This window comes from Pteropus vampyrus, unplaced genomic scaffold (genome assembly GCF_000151845.1).
Source record: "Pteropus vampyrus isolate Shadow unplaced genomic scaffold, Pvam_2.0 Scaffold20, whole genome shotgun sequence".
Lineage (NCBI taxonomy): Eukaryota > Metazoa > Chordata > Mammalia > Chiroptera > Pteropodidae > Pteropus > Pteropus vampyrus.
In genome coordinates this window covers 6,670,504-6,677,710 of record NW_011888801.1, presented here as the reverse complement: position 1 = coordinate 6,677,710, position 7,207 = coordinate 6,670,504, and positions in this window count along the sequence as shown.

The following is a 7,207-nucleotide window of genomic DNA, read 5'->3' as shown; positions in this document are numbered from 1 at the left end:
TTCATATCTAAAGAAGAGCTTAACTGGATACATTATTCTTGGCTCAAAGTTTCTTTCAGTTAATAGTTTGAATATTTGATTCCACTCCTTTCTGGCTTGTAAGGTTTGTGCTGAGAAGTCCAATGATATTCTAATGGGTTTTCCTTTATAGGTTACCATCTTCTTTTCCATGACTGTCCTGAGAAATCTGTCTTCATCATTGATTTTTTATAATTTTAATACAATGTGTCTTGGAGAAGGCCTTTTTGGGTTGAGATAATTGGGTGTTCTGTTGACTTCTTGAATTCCAAGCTCCAGATCATTCCTTAGATTTGGGAAGTTCTCTGGAACTATTTGTCTGAAAATGCTTTCTAATCCTTGTTCATTTTCCTCCCCTTCGAGAATGCCCATTATCCTTATGTTTCCTTTCCTAATGGTATCAGCTAATTCTTATATTTCTCTTTCATTATTTTTCATTCTTCGGTTTCTCTCTTCTTCCTTCTGATTTATTTCTAGATTTCTGTCTTCGATATCACTGATACTTTCCTCTGTTTGGTCAACTCTATTTCCCAAGCTTGTTATTTCAGTTTTCAACTCTTGCAGTGTGTTCTTTATCTACAGAAGTTCTATTCAGTTCTTTTTGAGGTTTTCAATCTCCTTGCTAAATAACTCATTCTGCTCATCTAGCTGTTTTTTCAGTTCCTGAAATTGTTGATATGATTCATTTTGGATCTCTGAGTTTTTTAGAAATACCGTCCTGAATTCTCTGACATTTAAGTCACATATTTCTTTGTCTGTAAGCCTATTTTCTGAAGATTTTTCTCTTTCTTTCTGAGATGCCTTGTCACCTTGGTTGTTCATGGTGTTTAATGGACTATTTCTCTGCCTGGGCAGTAATGGAAGTGTATTCTACTTTTTTCCCAGAAAGATTTATTATAGAAAGGCCTCTCTCTGGCCTGTTGCAAAAAACGTGTTTTTCTTTTGGTTTCCGGTAGGTGGCGTCTAAGCCTTTTGGGTCCCTGCTTTATATAAAGTCTTAATAATGCGGTTTTTTCCTATAAATATTTAATGATGCTCTCTACCCTCAGTCTCGGTTCCAGTCAGTGTTAGCGACTGTTTTCGTAGCGTTTGCTCAGATTCCCCTGGGGTTCTGCAGTGTTCGTTCTGGGAAGATATGGAGGGATGGGCCCTCTGGGCTGGGGGCTGGAGGCTGCAGCTCCTTCTCTGGGTTTTGCAACCAGGGTTGGTTGTTTCTCTGCTGTCCCTGCTTCTCTGCTGTCCTTATTTCTCTGCTTTCTGCTCTGGTCACTGGTTACTGCTGCTGTGTGGAGCTCACAGCTCTCCCAGGCAGGACTGTTCAGGGAACTCGCCTCACCTTCTCCCCTCCACCTCCTCCTACAGAGAGCTCAGGCTGTGAGAGGCAGCTTCTTTGTTTCTCCCAGTCCACGCTCAACATCCAGGGTTCTGATCTGTGGTAGTTCTTATGCACAGATCCCACGCTCAGACATGCTGATGTGCAGTTTGTGTGTTTGTTGTTGAGTTTTAGATGTTCAGCTTATTATTGTGTCAAGACGAAGGATCTGGGGACATCTCTCACTCTGCCATGTTTCTGAAGTCACTCTTCTAGGATATTTTAATTTGTTTCTATCTCATTTCTATTTCTCTTCTTCTCTTGTGTTTCATTTTCCATTTCTAAATTTCTGAGCTGCATGTTTGTTCCAATGGCTTCTAGATCCAAAATTTACTCAAGGGAGTTCTAAAATGTCCATGTGATTGTTTTCCTTCCATTTTTTCACTTTTTTATAGTGTCACTGACAAGGCAATTACAGAAAATAAACTTTATTATTTGTATTTTTCAAAAAATTTTTGAGGTTTTCATCATAGTCTAAAAATGGTAAACTCTAATAAGTTATGTGGTCACCTGATATTATCAGGGTATAGATTTGAATTTATTTCAATTTGTTAAATATTTAAAATTATATGCTATATATTTACATTTTTAATTATGTAATTCAGATAGTCCTGTGGACATGAATTTTAAGCTTTCCTTAGAAAGCAACTGAGAAGAACAATAGTATGTGAATTCTAAGGAATGGTAAATGATGGCTTTTCCTTTCTTCCCCCTCTCTCCCTCCACCTTCCCCTTTCCCCTCCTTCCTTCCTCTCACCTGGTATTCCTCTCTTCCACATCTTCCTCCAGGAACTCTGGGGGAACCCTGAGCCGGCATCTCATGAAGGAATCGTCATCCTCCTTATCCTCCCTCAGGGGCTGGGGTTTCCCTGGACACCCTCATCCAGAAAATGTAAATGAGTTACTTCCTAGTTCCACTGAGCCTGCACGTGACCCTGCTGGTCCAAATCCCAAATCACTACAAGGCTCTATGTAATTTCTCACTTTTATTCATATGTGTTTTTGAATTATCTATATTTGATTTTAGCTTTAAAATCTTTCACATAGTGTTTTACTTTTTCTCAGATTTTCTCAAATTTTACTTTTTCTCAATAATATAAATAAACTTCTGGATGGCGTTTAGTAAATAGTGGTTATTTAAATTAATTTCTAGAAAACATAAGGAGTTAGATTTAATTTGATGACACTATTTCTTAATAACATGCTATCATCTGGGAGCAGTTCAACGACCAGAGACATTAGAACATTAGAAACAATAGAATACTCTCTCTGCCGATGCTTCTCCATAGCTGAATGATAAGAGAGCACTGGTCTCCATGAATGGAAATTGACTAAAGAATGGCTGGGCTCTGCTAATTGCATGGAGGGCAGATGTGTAGAATGAGGGGCCCAGAAGGCTCCTGGTGGTCTGGGCCCAGCAGGGCTGTGGCCTTCTGGTTGTCATGGGCCTAGCTAGGGCTGGACTGAGCTCAGCTACTCAGGGCAGCAGAAGGTGGGAACAGGCTGGGATTCTCAGCTCTGCTCCACATTACCAGGGCACCTGAGGCATTGGGGCCCTAAGTCTCTTCATCTAGAGTAAAGAGCCTTCCTCAGTGTTGCCACTGTCTGTACAACGCATGTGCCAAGAGCCTTGGGGTAGCTTGTACCAAGCTCTGGGGCATCTGCAGCCTTGGGACTGGGAGTTGAAGTATGAGCTGCTGTGCCCAGCAGTCTAGCTGAGCCAGAATCAAGCATGTCCAGGGCTGGATGTGGGTTATGGACAAAGAGCAAGCCTGGAGACTCTGGATGATACAGTAAGCTCCTGGAGCCTGAGGCTTGGAAGAGGTCCCCTTGCAGAATAACGGTCTAGGTGGAGCCTGTGCAGGCCTTGACCCACAGATGTGGGTATTGCAGGCAGAGACTGTGCTGGGTTCTTCAGGGAAACCATGCCTAAGATGCTCCGGGGTTAGCTGGAAATAGATTTAAACCAGGCTCTAGAACCTACAGGCAGTGCCACCTTTGGTGAGTTATGGAATCTTGCTGAGCCTCCTCTGTTATAAGAGAGGAAAAATAAGCCCTACCTTCCAATGAGTCTGGGAGAGGTTTGGTAGATGTAACGGGTATAGCTATTGCCTGGTACCTAGCAGGGGCTCAGGAATTGACAGCGGTTTACATTAGGCTTCTCCAAATACATAATACTGAGCCAGCTCTGTGGACAAATAGAGATGGGACAATTAGTCAGAAGAGACCCGACAAGGGGAGGCACACACAAAGACTGTGTGAGCAAGAGAAGTAGGGGAGCATTTTCGTGGATACGGCCTTAGGGGGAGGGGTGATTTCAGAGAATTAAACTGTGTCTTCTCTCTTACCATGGCACCTGATACAAAGGAGCCTTCATGAAGGTGGAATGAACGAACAGGGAGGATGATGTGTGACATTGGTCTGCACATCCCCTCAATTGGCTGCAGATTTTCACGCAGAGCCACAAGAGGGCAGAATTGACCCACACATTGCCTGTGAGATAGAGGAGGGGCTCCCTCTTGGGAAGTTCTGTGTACTCCATGGGGAAGATGAGCCTCAGAGCTCAGAGCCCCCCATCCATCATCACGGGGACAAGAGGCCATTCAGAGCCCCTAAGAGGTCAGGACTTCTTTCCCAACATTCCATCTCTCTGGAACAGTAGAGTCCAGTTAAGACAAATGTTTATGTATCAATATGACCAGATTTTTTAGGGCTTTGCTGTGCCTGTGCCCCCTCTTGTCCCAGAGAGTGCTCCCTCCTTCTCCTGTGTTACAGAACTACTTTTCTCAAGAGGACATGAATGCTATCCCATGCAGTATTTGCAACCAGTGTCTGTCAGCTAGGAGCTGTCCTTATGCCCATACCACAGGTATATAAAAACTGAGACCCACTGCAGGGTCACCGTTATCAATGAGAAGCAGAGCCCCAGTTGAGCATGGTGTGGAATTCAGTGTGCATATGCATTCTCTGTGCACCCACCCCCCACCCCATCTTTGTATGATAACGACTAGTAGCCTTGATGGGAGAGAGGAGGATGGCTGGCTACCTCTGGGGTAGAGAGAAGAGGTGGCTGACATCAGGCTCTGCTGGTCTGGGAAAAGGTATTTTTGAGTCTAAAATTGTTGGAGGAGAGTTGCAGGCTTGGGAACCAATCTTTGCATGGGGCCCTGGACGCTTCTGCTTGAGAACACCAACCACGACCCTACCATGGCATAGCCCCTCATTTCTTAGAACTCTATAATCTCCTGTTCAGGACTGACCTAGCCACCTTTTATCACAGTGGGCCTATGGGTGGGTGTAGTTCCTATGACACATACAGCAAAACTACCAGTCCTCTCTCTATTGCTCCTGGGCATGGGGCAGGCTCAGATGTAACCAGGTGGCACCACCTTTCCAGGGCTAGTGGCCCTCCCTAGTGAACTGTCCACTACACAGACATGCACACACATACACATATCCAGATACTTCTATACTGACACAGGCAGAGACACACATGGACATACACACAAAGTTGGTATGATATATATGTGATGTCCGCACATCCCCTCCCCCCAAACACAAAAGTCACACAGACATCAACAGATGTCCACGAGACATGTCCCAGAGACAGTGTTGGGTTGCTTGGACAAGGCTTTTTAGTGAAAGCAGACATAGCTAGTGGCCAGTGTCCTTGTGTCTCTGTAGTAGTCACCTGATATAGTTGCACTCCTGAAGGCTCTGCCTACTCTGAAAGTCCCTCCAGGCCTGGCTCTTGGCTTTGGGCAGAGTGGAGTCCGTGGCCCAGTGTATCCTCTCATGTCTTGAGTGGAGACATAACCATGCAGCTTGGAGTTAGAGTCCCAGCTCCAGCAGAGAGTGGGGCCCCTGGTAGATTTACAGAGGCCTGTAAATCTGCTTCAGGCCATATATAAAGCACAAAGTCAGTTTTATGTATATATATGTATATATATATTCATATTCATAATTTTTATATTAATATCATCCCCCCCAAAACCAAAATGTTTTTGGTCAAAGTTGTTCTAGAGAAGTGTTGATGTGAAGCTGGAGTCTATTTGTTCATAGTTGGTTCCTCCTAGGTCAATGAATAACAACTCCAGCACCTACCCAACAAGTCCTATGCCTGTGTGAGTAGACTGGAAAGCAGCAGTCACACACCAGTGGGCCATTTTAGAAGGTCCTGGAGTTGGAAATAATACAGATGCCAGGGAGGCCCTGCTTATCCCAGCAGAGGGCGGACATTGAACTGGTGCATGGAGAGCAGGTCCCTGCCACTTTGTAGGTGTAGGACTCGTCCAGCAAGGATTAAATTTCCCCCACACCAGTCATTCAGCTCTACCTGAATTATCATCTTTTATTATCTCTTCAGCCCAATGAGGTAGCTACTGTTGTTATGCCTACTTTATAGATGGGAATCTGATCCTCCATGGGGATTAGGGTGGTGCCCAAGGGCCCACCAATGTAGGTGTCTTGTCTGTCATCTGCAGAGCCTCCTCCCACCTCTGTGCATTGCTGCCTTGAGTACTTGTCTGTATCTGGTTCTGCTACCCCTTCCTTACTGTGTGTTTCACACCCAGGCTGGTACCAGGTAGGTACTCAGGAAATATTGGTGCAAATTTGATTAAGTGAAAGTATGAAGTCCATCTGGTCAAGGAGGTTGGGTGGCACAGGATCAGGCTACATTTTAGAATGAGAATGGCGGAACTGTTCAAGCCTTCTTGAAATCTAATATCTGGCCCCCACTTGACTTATTTACACAGTACTTCAATGGTGAGAACAGAAAAAAAGATATGGCTATTCCTTAGAACAAGATTTCCTTTAAAAGAGGCCCTTGAGATATGACCCTGAAGACTTAGCTAGAACAACCAGGGAGATGCTAACCACACTGTCACTGCCAGCCAGTGTGCTCTAGAAGGTGGCAGCAGTGAAGAGACCTCCTGGCCCAGATGTCAGACCCTCCACTGTGAACATCCTGGGTGGTAGCCCAATGGGGCTGTTTTTCTCCATCCCTGATTCTTTCTTTCTCTCTTCCCCTCATGAGGGAATGGTAGGCTTTGCTGGGATGGACTCGAGACACTGGGACTCTGATAGTAGAGGAGGCAGGTGGTGGCAAGAAGAAGGTCTGTGTGCCTGGGAGTGTGCCAGCTCTGGTTCCAGAGAGGTGGAGGGTGCCTCAGACTGCATCACAGTGCACTCCAGTATTGAGAGTCTAGGAGATGAGGGAGAACCAGGAGACCAGGAGGGTACAAGGGAGTGGCCAGCGGGCAAGAGGAGCAGGGAGAGTCTAGTGCCCTGGATGAAGTGAGGACAGAGTTTCCAGAAAAGGGGATCATGGAGCCCAGTGTGAAGTGATGCTGATGGTCCATGTGGGAGGCCTAGGCATTGCCCATTAGGTCGCTGGTGATCTGGAAAGGAGCAGGGTAATGAAAAATAAGGGTAAATCTGATCACTCTCATATCTGATGCAATAAACTCAGGGTTTGTTTGCTTCTTTTTCAGAATAAAATCCATGACCCCATATGCCTGAGTAGTGCCCATGTCTCTGCCCTCAGTCTAGATTCCTGTGCTCCTCATTCACCACACTCCAGTCTCCTTGGTCTTCTTTTGTTTCCTGAATAGACCACGTTGTCCTGTCCTCGGACCTTTGCACAGGCCACTCTTTGCTGGTGAAGTTCTCTTTCTGCTCTCTCCAAACGGCTGCCTCCCTCTCATCCCACAAGTCTCAGCTAAAATGTCACTGGTGCTGAGGGGACTTCTTCCCAGACACCCTTCCTACAATTGGTCCCTTAGAGTTATTTTCCTCCTCGGGACATTGAGCTTC